A 15348-nucleotide genomic window follows, 5' to 3' on the forward strand; every position below is an offset into this window, starting at 1 on the left:
CAAAGACCTTGCGAAGCCCAGCCCTTAGCCGAGGCTCTCAGAGGTCGCTCTCCCCTGAATACTGGCCCTCCATTCTTTCCCCTCTGGGACAAGTCAGTAAGTTCCCGCAGAGGCCAAAGGAAGATGGGGTTTCTTCGTGAGTCTGAGAATGGCTACTTCCTGTTCTGCCACACGGCAGCCTGGGACGCGTGATCCAGAAGGGCCACCCTTTCCAGGGACGGGGGGCGACACGGGCAGAGAAAGAACGCCTGCAGTGGTCCGGATTTGCTGGGTGTTCTTTCTCTGCTGGCGGCTGTAGCTCCAATTGGACCCCTAGCCTGGGAACTTCCATATGCTGCAGGTGCAGCCCTAAAAATACATACATAAATAAAAAGCAAAAAAAAAAAAAAAAAAAAGTGGAGTTCCCTTGCAGTGCAGCGGGTTCAGGATCCCATGTTGTCACTGCAGTGGCTTGGGTCGCTGCGGTGGCACAGGCTCAGTCCTTGGCCCAGGAACTTCCACCTGCTGCAGGCACAGTGGGAAAAAAAAGTAAAGCAGTTCTAGCAGTGACAACACGGGATGCTAAACCTGCTGCGCGGATCCTAACCCCCACCCAGCAAATCAGAACCCGTCAGTTCAGTAGCGGCGTCTCATAGGAAGCGCCCTGTCCTTCATGGGAAGAGCGTGTGCTCAGGAGCGGCTGAGGAAGTGCGATCCTGAAGTGGTTTCTAAGCTGGGATGACTCCTCTGCTGGCCCAAGACATCCCCCGTTAGCAACCGTCAGCTACTCTTTGGCGAGCAGGTTGGGGCAGAGCAATGGCTACAGTATGGGACCCTCCGTCCGCCAGTCACCGCTGTGAACCCTGCACCCGACAGGAGGGAAAACGCCCAGGCTTAGCTGGGAGGGCTGGGGGGCTCCGGGGTCTGGCTGGCTGGGCTGCTGCCATGCTGCTGCTGAGGGAAGGCAGCTTCTCATTTAGCCAGCGTCCCATCAGCAGGGATCCGGTTACCTGCTTCCCACCTTAGCTGCCTGCTGCAGAGAACTGGGCATGACGAAGATAAGGTAGGAGTGGCCCACAGAGCCCAGCTCCCTGGGCGCCCCGAGGATGCGTATGTGAGAAGACGGGGACCACACGTTAAATAGCAGCCCGGGCGCTGAACTGGGAGGGACCGAGACGCCAACGGCGAACCTGAAGGCCGTTGGCATCCGACAGCCACCAGGAGGAAAATCCATCTCTGTCCCCTTGGCATCCACGACGTGTCACAGGAGCGGCCTTGCTAAGTAACGATAGTCCAAGCCTCAGTTCCCTCCCCTGTGGCGTAGATTGGAACTACGGAATAAGAGAGAGAAAATGGTAGCCATTATTGAATTAAACTAGTCTCTCTCTTTTTTTTTTTTTTTCTTTTTAGGGCCGCACCCGAGGTATACGGAGGTGTTCAGGCTAGGCATTGAATCGGAGCTGCATCTGCTGGCCTACACCACAGCCACAGCAATGCCAGATACGTGCTGGTACACCACAGGTCACGGCAACGCTGATCCTTAACCCGCTGAGCGAGGCCAGGGATGGAACCTGCGTCCTCACGGGTACTAGTCGGATTCACTTCCGCTGCGCCACGATGGGAACTCCACTATTGTCATTTCCTAACTGTGGGACCTTGGATAAGTCACCTAGCATCTCTGAGTCTCATGTCCTCACTAAGGAAGGGAGAATCATAAATGGAGTTCCCGCTGTGGCGCAGTGGTTAACGAATCCAACTAGGAACCATGAGGTTGTGGGTTCAATCCCTGGCCTTGCTCAGTGGGTTAAGGATCCCACGTTGCTGTGGCTGTGGTGTAGGTTGGCAGCTACAGTTCCAATTCGACCCCTAGCCTGGGAACCTCCATATGCCGTGGGTAGGGCCCAAGAAATGGCAAAAAGACAAAAAAAAAAAAAAAAAAAGAAAGAAAGAGAGTCATAAATATAGCATCACTTCAAAAGCTGCTGTGGGGCTTAAATAAGACAACAAATGTATAGCTTTCTGCATCCGGAAATAAATATCCAGAAATTGTCCACTGTTGTCACTCTGCTTGTTTTGCAGCTCACAGGGAGTGGACCAAGTGCTTTCACACACGGATTGTTTTATTGACCCCGCCAGAACGCTGGGTGTGGAGCCTTTTACGACCCTTGGAGAGGCGCGACCATTGCGTGAGATGGACTCGTCCCGGCGGTGAGGGCAGCACTGGGAGGAGAACCCAGGTGTTTCGACCTGAGACTTTTGAAAGCTCTGAAGCAGGCGGGTGGCAGAAACTTGAGGCTCCTCTCGGGGTAAGAAAAGGTGGTCCTTAAAGACAGTAGCGAGCCCACTGGAAAGGGAGGGAGAGGAGTTAACCATTCTGCTTCCTTCAAAGATCCGCTCTCGCCCCCATCCATCCTCTCATCGGTGGGACCTCCGTGGCAAAACACGACGCAAAACATACAAATTTACACATACCCAGTATCAGGGTGCCCAGTGTGGGCAGAGTTAAGTCAAGAGGATATGCCAGGAAGTGAGGGGCTGGGCCCCAGCCAAGCCAAGGGTGGGCGGGCGTTTAGGCTGAGACAGGAAAGCCGAGTAGAAACCACGTACTGACTAGTGTTCAGTCCAGAAAGAGAACAAGCTTGGCAAGAAAAGGAGGCCAGGAGGATGGCGAGGAACAAGGGAGGGCGAGATCCGAGGTGAGAAGTAAGGGGCTGGGGCCCCCAGCAGTCAGGGTTTTGAGGGCATAGGGAGAAGTTTGCTATTATCTATGAACGTCAAGGAAGGTCACGGAGGGTTTTAAATGAGGACTGTAATTACATTTCATGCATATGGTTTTCCTTTCACTGCCGCACCTGTGCCATAGGAAAGTTCCCCGAGTTGGGGTTCTAACCAGAGCTGCAGCTGCAGCCTCTGCCACAGCCACGGCAACGCCGGATCCCAGGGGCCTCTGAGACGTACGCCAGAGCTAGTGGACAACGTAAGAGCTGCAACCCACTGAGCAAGGCCAGGGTGCCAAACCTGCAAACTCACAGAGCAACAGCTGGGTCCTTCACCCACTGAGCGGAGGGGAATAACTCATTTTTATATTTTCCTTTACAACTTTAAAAGAGCCTCTGGCCAAACAGGACTTTCGGTGGCGCGTAAACTACGCAGGAGCAACAAAAGCCGGTAACTTTCTAGCTGACTTTTTCCCATTCCGAGCCTCGCTGTCTCTACAAAGCGCGATGGGTGGGAGGGAACGGAGTCCGAAGGAGTTAGAGATAAGGACGATGACCCTGGCAAACGCCCGCTTACTGCCCTCAGTTGAGCATTTCCCCAACGCCCCCCCTCGGCGTACTGCTTCTTTGCCATCCCCTCCGCTTCAGGCGGAGAACAGGCGGAGAACAGGCGGAGCACCCGTGACCTGCCTGCTTCGAAGATGACTCACAGATACGCAGAGCGGAGGACAAAGCCCCTAAAAACCCGGACGCGTGGCTCCCTCTGCACAGGGCAGCCAATCGTGAGGAGGAGAGCGGCCAGGGGGCGGCACCCCCGCCAGTCCGGCCGCGTCATTGGCCGGCGGCCGCATCGCTCTTCTGCGGGATCCGGTGACTGCGCATGCGGGGATTCCGCCCGGCGCCTTCCGCCCCTCTCGGCGGGCACCTGCGGGCTTCGCCGACGCGCTCCCCTCCCTCGCCGGGACCGGCCGGCCCCGCCTTCTGCAGGGGCCGGGCGATGGGCGGACGAGGGGACCGGCCGCTTAAAAGCGAGGCACGGCCGGGCGTGGGCTGCCTCTGCCCGCGTCACCGAGTCAGCTCGGTCCCGCCAGGCGGAGGACGCGCCTGGGAGCGAGGGCGCGCGGGGTGCCCGGACCCCAGAGGTGAGCAGCGGGGAGCGGCCTCGAGACGCGGGGAGAGAGCGGTGCCAACCTCCGCGCGGTTAGCTGTGTCCCGGGCGCGGTGGGAGGAAGCCCGCACCAGGGGTCGCCCGCACCAAGGGTCCCCGCGGGCGCGGTGGCCGGGCTTGGGAGGGGGCGTGCGTGGGGCTGCGTCCTTGGTCCGCAGGGCGGAGGCGGGTCTAGCGTCGGAACCCCGGTCCCCACCTCTTGGGGTGATCCCGACCACCCTCCTGCGGCTGAGGGCTGCCCACCCCCAGCCGCCCATCATTCCGGGTCCCCGCACCTTCCCTAGTGCTCATCGCGGACCTGGATACCTGGGAGCAGGACCGGGGAGCTAAGAGACGCCCGCAGCGCCTTAGACACATGGGGGAACCGAGGCTCCAGCGGAGAGAGGACTTGATTATCTTGGTTTTAAAAAGCGGCACTCCTGGCTAAGTGCAAATCAGGACCTGCGCTTCTTTGAGACTCATAGCCTAAGTTGAAATTATTTCGCTGGATGGGTGGAGACCCCGAGAGGACACGGAGAGGACCAGAGCCTGGCCTGAAGTCAGAACCGGAGTCACTCGCAGGGCTAAGACTTGGACCCCCCTCTACCAAACTCATAAATTATCAGGCGGGGCCCCTTCCTCGCAAAGACCAGGGACCGCAGTGTGTTGGAAACATTAGGGAGGTAAACTCCTCCCGGACACCCCTTCTAGTGCCCTTTTGTCCTCCTTGTCGCTGGGGCTCTTGGTGTGAAATCTGGAACTGATGTGACATCCAGCATTGGATTCAGCAGAAGTCTTGTCCTAAAAGGTCAGTCAGTGGAAGTTCCTGTTGTGGCTCAGCGGTATCAAGCCCGACTAGTATCCACGAGGATGCGTTTCAATCCCTGGCCTCTCTCAGTGGGTTAAGGATCCGGCGTTGCCGTGGTGTGGTGTAGGCAGGCAGCTGCAACTCCCATTTGACTCAGCCTGGAAACTTCCATATGGCACAGGTGTGGCGGTAAAAAGCACAATACTTCCATCTTTAGATTATTTTGTCAGAGTCCTCACTGAACAACTGAAAAGTCCAAGCGCTTGAGCCTGGGCACTGATAAACCCCATTTCATACCATCTGCATCCTCAAGACACCGTTTCACAAACTTAGTCTCTTGCCAACTCTTCATCATCCACCCTTTATGTTTTATTAAGGACCTGGTGTCGTGTAATCTTGCTCAAGTGTAAGAATGAGCTCAAATCCTCCCTTCAGCGAGTTCCTGTTGGGGAGCAGCAGAAGTGAAGCTGACTAGTGCCCGTGAGGATGTGCTTTTGATCCCTGGCCTCCCTCCAGTGGGTCGGGGAACCCGCGTTGCTGTGGCTGGGGTGTACACCAGCAGCTGTAGCTCCGATTCAGCCCTAGCCTGGGAATTTCCATATGCGGTGGGTGCGGCCCTAAAAAGCAAAAAAAAAAAAAAAAAATTTCAGTCAGTAAAAACGGGGAGCCACACCTGTTGGCAAGAAGTAAGCCCATTTTTTTTTTCCCCTCAGAAGGAGGAGGGATGGAGACGAATAGCTGTCATCAAGCAAATGCTGTGTGCCAGTCCTGTGCCATGTACTTAACTTGGGTTAGGTTTTTAAAAAAACTTTATTTTTTCATCTTTTTAGGGCTGCACCCAGGGTACATGAAAGTTCCCAGGGGGTGAATCAGAGCTGCAGCTGCTGGCCTCCGCCACAGCCACAGCAACGCAGGATCCCAGCCGGGTCTGCAGCTCACACCACAGCACACGGCAATGCCAGATCCTTAACCCAGTGAGTGAGGCCGGGGCTCGAACCCACATCCTCATGGTTCCTAAGTCTCATTCGATTCTGCTGTGCCACGACGGGAGCAACCAGGTTAGTTTTTTGGCTGTGCTGATGACACGTAAAAGTTCCTGGGCCAGGGCTTCAGCCCATGTCACAGCAGTGACCTGAGCCACGGTGGGGACCATACTAGATCCTGAACCCGCTAGGCTACCCGGGAACTTGTGCTTGGGTTAGTTTTAAGACAGCACTGCAAGTTGGGTAATGCTCTTCTCAGTTTACAGGTGAGCAGCTAAGCTGAATAAAATGACGTTTTTTACCCAGTGCTGTACAGCTGTTGACCAGTGTAGCTGGGATCTCAGTGGAGATCGGTCTGACTCCAGAACATACCTCGTGATTCTCCAGATAAGGTCCTTGGCCCAGTGGCTCAGAGTCACCCGGGCGCATCTTGGGTCTCCTCCCTGGGTTTGCGTTTCAGCACATCCCCGTGTTGGATGTCATTGGGCTGCAGCTGGCTGCCTCCTGCGGGAGGAGCTAGAGATCCCGTGTCAGGGCTTTGGCGAGACCTAGATTTGATTCACTGAGTGTGTTTTGAGCATTGACATTCCTTTTGATCTTTTTTTTTTTTTGCTTTTTAGGGCCGCGCCCGTGGCATAGGTAGGTTCCCAGGCTAGGGGTCTAATTGGAGCTGCAGCTGCCGGCCTACACCACAGGCACAGCAATGCAGGATCCAGTCCATGTCTGTTACCTACACCACAGCTCATGGCAACGCTGGATCCTTAACCCACTGAGGGAGGCCAGGGATTGAACCTGCAAAGTTCTGGTTCCTAGTCGGATTCGTTTCCGCTGCGCCATGATGGGAACTCCAACAGTCCTTTTAATAAGTGTAAATCCCCAAGAGAGGCTGGCCAGACTTTAATTTCTTTTTCTTTTTCTTGGTTTGTTTCTTAGGGCTGCACCCACGGCATTCGGAAGTTCCCAGGCTAGGAGTCAAATCGGAGCTACAACTGCCAGCCTACGCCACAACCACAGCAATGTGGGATCTGAGCCGAATGTGCAACCTACACCACAGCTCACGGCGGTGCCGGATCCTTAACCCACTGAGCGAGGCCAGGGATCGAACCTGCAGCCTCATGGTTTCTAGTTGGATTTGTTACCACTGTGCCATGACGGCAACTCTGCCAGCCTCTAACTTCTTGACACAAGCTTGGTTACGGTGTGTGGGAGTGGGCGGCGGGAGTATGTCCTGCTTTGCCGCATAGATCTTAAACGATTCTTCGTCCATTTGCTCAACACAAGTTTGTTAGGCACCTGTCAGTGCTGTACATGGTTCAAGGCACCGGGGATACAGCCGCGAACGGTACCCAATGTTAAAATTAATGATAGACTCAGAAATGAGTTGAGCACCTGGCCACAACAGTAATGCTTTGAATTAGCTCCTAAGACTCTCAGCAAGGAAACAGATTTAGGGGCACTGTGGTCTTTTAGAAAGAGCCAAGCGTGGACGTTGAAAGATGAGGATTTGAGAATCTGGTCCTGCTAGTTGAGGAAGTGGCTAAACTTGGATTTTTCCCGTGTTGGGGAAGAGGAATTCAGAGTCTGCTCTCAGGTCGATTGAAGGAGCAAGGAGAAGATGGGGACGGGACCTTGAAAGCAGTGGCTTACTGTGCAAGGAGCAGCTCTTTTCTTGGGTTTCACACTGAGCTGCTTTCCTCTCCGGGCTTGGTTATCTCGTATTAGGTTGGATACAAGAACCAGTGTGTCATCGTGCTTGCGGCCCCTTTGCCGGCCTTGTGGTGCGGGTTCCTTTTGTATCACAGACTTCAATGGATGTCGTTAATCATGTGTGATACCTGGAAAATGAGGAATTTTTTTCCCCCTATTTTGGCTACACCCACAGTATATGGAAGTTTCTGGGCCAGGGACTGAGTCCAAGCCGCATCTGTGAGCTGCGCCACAGCGGTGGCAACGCCAGGTCCTTAACCCACTGCACCACAGTGGGAACTCCAGGAAGATTGAAACTCGACCCGTTGATTCATTTCAGCAACATAGATGAATAACCATACGTAGCTGGTGGGAGAGGTGGGTTCAGGTCTGGGTCCTGTACAGATGAGAGTGACCTGCTGTCTGCCCTGAAAGGACACTCGGGTTTGAGGGACGTGTCGGCTCAGGTGCTCGGTAGGTGCATGTCCTGTGTCGGGAGAGCCTGAGATGCTGCAGCCCCGTTTTCCCGTGGCCTTGGAGGTGGGCCTTACAGGGTTAGAAAAGGACCAGGCCAGGTGGCCACAGAAGGGACCGGCGTCCAGACGGAAGGAACGGAGTGACCAGAGGCCCCGAGGGGGCCAGGAGCCCTCGTCTTTTCCTGCACCGGCGGCGGGGACACGGGCGGGGGCGAGGCCGTGGGAGGCTGGTTGGCCGAGAGCCACGTCTGCCCAGCCTCGGAGCGCGCCTGGCAGGCCGTGCGGAGCCACGGCGGGTGTCCCGAGGGCGGCCTCGGACAGCGTGGCACCCCGTTGTTCACGGTGCCCCCCTTGAAGACGAGGCAGCAGCATGGGCTGGTGGGCAGAAACCTGGGTCCAGTTCCGTGCGGAAGGCGAGGGCTGGTGCGGCTTTCACGTAGTTCGGGAAGAAAAATCCCCCACGAACCAGCTGGGGGGGTGGGGGGGGCGGGGGGATGAGGATGCAGATGCGGCCAAGCGGGAACAGTCGGTGGCTTGTGAAGCGGGGCCGCCCCTTCGGCGCAGCCGTCTTGCAGCGGGTTTCGGAACAAGCAGTCCCCAGACAGGGAGTAGGTGTGAATCGCACGGGTTTTGATTCTGGCCACGGGTCTGCGTCTAAGCCGTGTAAGTGCTGGAAAATTACTTGGGGACTGCACAGTCCACGCCTCTTCAGCCTAGTGTAGCTGAGGTTTTTCCACTGAAGAGACTTTTTTGGTGGAGACTTTTTTTGCAGTAATGTTGGGTTCATGTTAGAATGTTTCAAGTTTTCCGCAAACTTTAGCTCTAGGTTATTTTACCTTAATTTTTTGAATTTTTTGGCCACTCAAAAAATAAAAGCACGTGGAAGTTCCCAGGCCGGGAATTGAACCTGCGCCACAGCAGCAACCTAGGCCACTGGAGTGACAACACCGGCCCCTTAACTTGCTGAGCCTCGAGGGAGCTGCTCGGTTATTTTACATATGAGTGTTTACTTCTGCTCTCTGTCTTCATTTGGGTTATTTCGTACTTCCTGGGATGATGCTGTATTTCCTTTGTTTGCTGTAAGTTTCTGTTATTAACGGGTCGGCATTCTGGCTCGTACCACACATCCTTACCTCTGACTGTGCTTCCAGAGATGTCATCCCTTTCCAGGTGTCGTGTGGGACCCGCAGTGCGGTGCTTTGCTCCCTTCTGGTTTGCGTTTGTTCAGACATATCTAACCTAACGTTGGCCTTTTTTTTTCGTTTTTGTTTTAGTCCTTTTACGGCCACACCTGCAGCATATGGAGGCTCCCAGGCTAGGGGTTGAATCAGAGCTGTAGTTGCCGGCCTGCACCGCAGCCACAGCAACGGGGGATCTGAGCCACGTCTGCGACCTACACCACAGCTCATGGCAATGTGGATCCTTAACCCACGTGGTGGGGCCAAGGGTCAAACTCGCATCCTCATGGGTACTCGTTGGGTTCATTACCACTGAGCCACAGCGGGAACTCCAGCACTGGCCGTTTTAACCATTTTAAATGTATAATTCAGTAGCATTAAGTACATTCTCACTTTGTGTAACCACCACCACAACTGCAATCTGTTTCCAAAAGTTGAAACAAACTCCGTCACCATTAAGCAGTAGCCCTCCATCCCCTGTCCCCGGCAACCTCTAATCTGTTAGACGTTTGCTTGTTCCGGGTGTTTAATCTCAGTGGAATCATGTACTATGTGTCCTTCTGAATCTGGCCTTTGGCTCATCTGTGTCACAGAGGAAGAGTATCACAACTTCGCTTCTTTTAAGTGACTAGTAAGTTATACTTCATTGTGTGGCTTAGACCATACTCTTGCCCCATTTACCTTTTTTTTTTGTCCTTTTTAGGGCTGTACCTGCAGCACATGGAAGTTCCCAGGCTGGGGTCGAAAGGGAGCTGCAGCTGCCAGCCTGCGCCACAGTCATGGCAGTGCCACATCTGAGCCGAGTCTGTAACCTACACCCTAACTCACAGCAACGCTGAATCCTTAACCCACTGAGTGAGGCCAGGGATCAGACCTGCATCCTCATGGATGCTTGTCAGGTTCTTAACCTCCTGAGCCCCAGCGGGAACTCCTCATGTGTCTGTGGATGGATACTGGGGTTGTCGGCACCATTGACTGCTGGGAGTAATGCCGTTAGGAAGCTGGTGTACAGCCATGCCGTTGCCATGTGCTCCTTGGGGCGGAGTTGCTGGGTCACCTAGCAGTTCTCTGCAACTGCGGAGGCACTGCCAGCCTGTCTTCCACGGGGTTTGTGCTGTCTCATGTTCTCAGTGCAACGTGTCAGTGATCTTTCAAAGAAACAAAAATCAGATTTTAAAAGTCTGAGTTAATTTTTCTTGAAAAAATCTTTTTGTTAAAGTAACTTTAAAAAATAACCTGGGAGTTCCCATTGTGGCTCAGTGGCAATGAACCCAACTAGGAACCATGAGGTTGCAGGTTCGATCCCTGGCCTTGCTCAGTGGGTTAAGGATCCAGCGTTGCTGTGAGCTGTGGTGTAGGTCGCAGATGCGGCTCAGATCCCGTGTTTCTGTGGCTGTGGTATAGGCTGGCAGCTGTAGCTCCGATTCAGCCCCTAGCCTGGGACCTTCCATATGCCGTGGGTGTGGCCCTAAAAAGCAGAAAAGCAAAATAAATAATTAATTAAAACCAGGTCAAGCCTATATTCAACAGACTTTTGTTTTGTTTTGTTTTTGCTTTTTAGGGCTACACCCTCAGTATATGGGGGCTCCCAGGCTAGGGGTCGAATCGAAGCTGCAGCTACCGGCCTATGTTACAGCCACAGCAACACCGGATCTGAGCCACCTCTTGGAGCTGCAGCACAGCTCGTGGCGACACCAGATCCTTAACCCTTGAGTGAGGCCAGGGATCAGACCTGCAACCTCATGGTCCCCAGTCAGATTCGTTAACCACTGTGCCACGAAGGGAACTCCTGTCTGTCCATTCTGAATGGAACAGTTTGCATCTGCGAACCCCAGACTCCCCGTCCGTCCCACTCCCTCCCCCTCCCCCTGGGCAGTCACAGGTCGGTTCTCCATGTCTGAGAGTCTGTTTCTGTTCTGTAAACAGGTTCATTTGTGTCATATTTTAGATTCCATATGTAAGTGATCTCGTGGTATTTGTTTTTCTTCCCTTTTTTTTTTGCCTTTTTTTTAGGGCTGTACCCACAGCATATGGAAGTTCCTAGGCTAGGGGTTGAATCGGAGCTACAGCTGCCGGCCTACACCACAGCCACAGCAATGCGGGATCTGAGCCATATCTGCAAAGTACACTTCAGCTCACAGCAACGCCAGATCCTTAACCTAGTGAGCGAGGCCAGGGATTGAACCCGCATCCTCATGGATACTAGTCAGATTCATTTCTGCTGAGCCACAACAGGAACTCCTGGTATTTGTTTTTCTGATTTCACTCAGTGTGCGAGTCTCTGGTTGCGTCTGTGTTGCTGCAGATGGCATGGTTTCATTCTTACTGATGGCTGAGTAGGAGTCCATTGTGTGTATGTACCAAGTCTTCTTAGTCCATTTGTCTGTCAGAGGACACTTAGGTTGTTTCCGTGTCCTGCTGTTGTGAATAGTGCTGCAGTGGACAGAGGGGCACACGTGTCTTTCTGAGTTACAGTTTTGTCCGGATACGTGCCCAGGCGTGGGATGGCTGGCTCATAGGGTGGTTCCATGCCTAGTTTTCTGAGGAACCTGCTGTTCTCCTTCGTGGCTCTGCCAGCTTACCCACCCGCCAACAGTGCAGGAGGGGTCCCTTTTCTCCTCCCCCAGCATTTGTTATTGCGGATTTATGAGTGGCGGCCATTCGGACGGGTGTGGGGGTCCCCCATTGTGGCTGGGTTTGCGTTTCTCTAATAATCAGGGGTGCTGAGCATTTTTCACGTGCCCGTTGGCATCCGTATGTCGTCTTTGGCGAGAAGTCTGCTCAGGTCTTCTGCTCGTGTTTTGGTTGGTTCGTTTCCGGAACGTCTGCCTTTCTTAGGCTGGCAGTCGGGGCGCTCCAGACTCTGCCCACGTGCCTTGCCGCCCCGCCCTCCCTCAGCCTCCAGAGCTGTCGACCCCTCAGGCTCGCTTCTCCTCCTTCCCCAGCCCCAGCGCGGCTCCCGCTGGGCTCCCCTCTCGCTCCTTCTCGCTCCGTCTCGCCGCCCTTTCCCACGTCCTCCCTCGTCCTTGGGTCTCCGGTGCGGGTGGCAGAGCCCAGGGCCTCACGAAGTGTCCCTGCGGAGCCGCGCTGGTCACGCGACTTGGCAGCTTTCGTTTTTGTAATTGATTGATTTTACGATGAATCAGCGTCTTATTCTCGAAAGGGAGGGAACTTCCTGGCTCCAGCAGGTTCCTAAACCGTAAGTCCAACCCCAGTAAGGTCAGGCGCTTGAAAAGGCGGCTTGGGGTTGTGTCCTTGGCTATCAGTTCTGTGAAGGGGAAAAATAGTAGCCACATGGGTTTGGGTAACAAATTCAGGTTGCCTGAAAGGGAGATACAGTTGCAAGATGGCTTTTCATGGGCTCTGTCAGAAAAAGGTTGTTTTCTGTCTGTATGTTTTATTTATCTATTTACTTATTTTGGTCTTTTTGCCTTTTCTAGGGCCGCTCCTGCGGCATGTGGAGGTTCCCAGGCCAGGGGTTGAATCGGAGCTGCAGCCACTGGCCTATGCTGTCTTCAACCTACACCACAGGTCACGGCAACACTGGATCCTTAACCGACTGAGCGAGGCCAGGGATCGAACCCGCAACCTCATGGTTCCTAGTCGGATTCGTTACGCCCTGCGCCATGACGGGAACTCCTGTTTTATTTTTTTTTTTTAACGAATCACTCCATTATTGTAGGAAGGAAGCATCGCCCTCAGCCAGAGGTGCGGGTCATTACTGCAGCATCTGCCCAGTGAGTCTGGGGTTGTCCTGGAAGGAGACTTTCAGGACTGGCGCTGCTCCCTTTGCCTTTCGGCGGTGATGCTCGTTTCGAGCGTGGTCTGAGACTCCTCGTGAACACACCGGTGAAAATCTGTCAGAAGAAAGACATTCCAACAAGCCTCTTGTGGCGTCTCAGGATGCGATTACACGCAGTTGATGATTGGCAGGTTTGGAGTCTGTGAGTTACCTATTGCCCTAAAGTTAAGAACATTTTTTCTTCTGGTTCTGTGGGTGGCGTGAGTGGCCTTTAGTTGAGTGGTTTTTCTTCCTCTGATGATGTCAGCTAGGATCACTCAGTTCTTTGCATTCAGTTGACTTTTTTTTTAATGGCCACATTTGCGGCAGATGGAAGTTCCTGAGCTAGGGGTTGAATCAGAGCTGCAGTTGTGGGCTGTGCTACAGCCATGGCAGCACCAGATCCGGGCCACGTCTTTTTTTTTTTTTTTGTCTTTTTGCCATTTCTAGGGCTGCTCCCATGGCATATGGAGGTTCCCAGGCTGGGGGTGTAATCGGAGCTGTAGCCGCCGGCCTACACCAGAGCCACAGCAACTCGGATCTGAGCTGCGTCTGCAGCCTACACCCCAGCTCACGGCAATGCCGGGTCCTTAACCCACTGAGCGAGGCCAGGGATGAAACCTGCAACTTCATGGTTACTAGTCAGATTCGTTAACCACTGCGCCACGACGGGAACTCCCCGAGCTGCATCTTTGACCTACACTGCAGCTTGCAGTAACGCCAGATCCTTCATCCACTGAGCGAGGCCAGGGTTCGAACCCGCATCCTCACAGAGACAACATCAGGTCCTTAACTCACTGAGCCACAACGAGAACTCCCCAGTTGGCATTTTGGCTGTGCTGGAACTTCCAAGGAAACTTCACTGGAACATCTAACGCTTTGCTGCTTCTCCACGTCCTTGTCACGCGACGAGCTCGGCCTCCTTACGACATGGTGGTTCGAGGCCCCCCTGCACCTGGCTTCAGGGGGAAAGAGCCGTCGCCAAGAGCCTAGGGTCGAGGACTGGATGTGGCAGTGTCACTTCTGCTCAGGTTGCAAGACCAACATAGATGCAAGGGGAGGGACTTGCTTGCGCAGGGAGGGAGCGTTGGTGGAGCCGCGTTTGAGCTTGTGTTTTACGTAGCACGCGTGGGGCGTCGTCACAGGCATGAGTGGGGAACCGTTGTGTTTCAGAGGCGACGCTGCCAGGCTCTGAGACGGTCGCCTTCTGCAAAAGCATTTCAGTCTCACAAGCTACACAACCCTTTGATAGGCATGTTGGTTAGGCTTATATGCTGTAATTACTTAGCAGAAGTAGGGATTGTTTCTCTCTTGTCTGCTAAATTTCAAAGACGTTGGCCCGCTGCTGTCAGACTTGCACAGCAGCGCTGCTGCTCTGCTAGTCCTGGGCTCTTAGACGCTCAGGAATTCGCCAGCTCTGGCGCCAGTGCTGCTCTTTGGTCACCTGATCAGGCTGCTTGCTTTCTTTTTTTTTTTTTTTTTTTTTGGTCTTCTCTAGGGTTGCACCTGCGGCATACAGAGGTTCCCAGGCCAGGGGTCCAGTCGCAGCTGTAGCCACCGGCCTCCACCACAGCCGCAGCAAGGCCAGATCCAAAACCCACTGAGCGAGGGCAGGGCTCGAACCCGCAGCCTCGTGGATCCTAGTCGGGCCCCTTGCCACTGCACCACGACGGGAACCGCCCCTTGAATGCTTCTCTTCCCCACGCGCAGTGATCAGTGTGGGTATCGGAGAAACAGCCCTGGATGATACACCGGAGAATCCTGTTTTACGGAATTTCACGGGATGTGTCACCTGTATTCCAGTTTTCTTAAAATGCAGGTTTGGCGGTCGGCTCTGTTTCAGGGATAAACACTAACTTCTTAATGGTCGTGAACAGGGTGATCAGCAGACTTGAAAGCAGTCGCAGGCTTGGGGAAGTGCGAGGATTTTGGTGCATAACCGGATATTTGAAAAACGTGCTCCAAAGTAGCTCTTTCCACCTGAAATTAAATAGTGCCTTGCATCCTGTTTTTCGGTATTCCAGTTGTGTGCTTAGTAGTATCTTCATTCCTCTTTTGGAAAAAGCATTCGCGCTCGAGGAGCTGAAGCTTTTCAGAGGTCGGGTCACACCTACAGTTCAGTCTCAGGGCGTTTTTAGTGTCGTTTTATATGGTTTGGGGTGCTAAGGTAGGTTTTGAGGCGCGTTCGGGGCCTGGCTGGGATGGTCGCAGACGGCGGACAGTGTCTGGACTCGGGCTGGGGGCTGGGGAGCCCCTCGCGCGTCGCGAGCCGGGGGGCCAGAGACCCAGAGACCCAGAGACTTGGGCGCACGCTGGTAGCTCTCAGCGCCGGGTCACGCATAGGTGGCAGGTGGGTGAAGCTGGGGCGTGGGGGTGGCTGCATTTCCACTTAGAGGTCGCGAAGGTCGAGCAGGCCAGTTAGAGCGCCGATGGGCCAGAACAGGTCAATTCTCGGAGTCGTGAAATTGCGTTGTATTACCCGGCTCAGGCACTGACCGGCTCCGTCCAGGACTCCGTCGGGCAAGTCCGTCCTTCCGTCTGCAGCTTTACGTTAAAGTGGGTTCTCACGGGCAGCACACGGTTGAGTCTGACT

General features: G+C 54.2%; 1 protein-coding gene across 20 annotated transcripts in view; it reads left to right on the forward strand.

Moving 5' to 3' along the window:
* Positions 1-15348, forward strand: part of SLC26A2 (solute carrier family 26 member 2) — a 92951-nt gene that overhangs the window by 58898 nt on the left and 18705 nt on the right. For 7 of the 20 annotated variants that reach the window (XM_085015107.1, XM_085015095.1, XM_085015106.1 and 4 more), the window contains exon 1: positions 3594-3838. The gene's annotated coding sequence lies outside the window, so the exon portion shown is untranslated. Of the gene's footprint in view, positions 1-2058; positions 2286-2555; positions 2676-3593; positions 3839-4148; positions 4652-5481; positions 5710-12079; positions 12174-12656; positions 12919-15348 lie in introns of those variants that run through there. The other 13 variants (XM_085015108.1, XM_085015097.1, XM_085015109.1 and 10 more) reach the window with 5 other exon arrangements.

This window comes from Sus scrofa, chromosome 2, assembly GCF_054392235.1.
Source record: "Sus scrofa isolate SSC_HxYL_T2T_F1_AM1 chromosome 2, Sscrofa_HxYL_maternal_Yorkshire_Landrace_v2.0, whole genome shotgun sequence".
NCBI lineage: Eukaryota > Metazoa > Chordata > Mammalia > Artiodactyla > Suidae > Sus > Sus scrofa.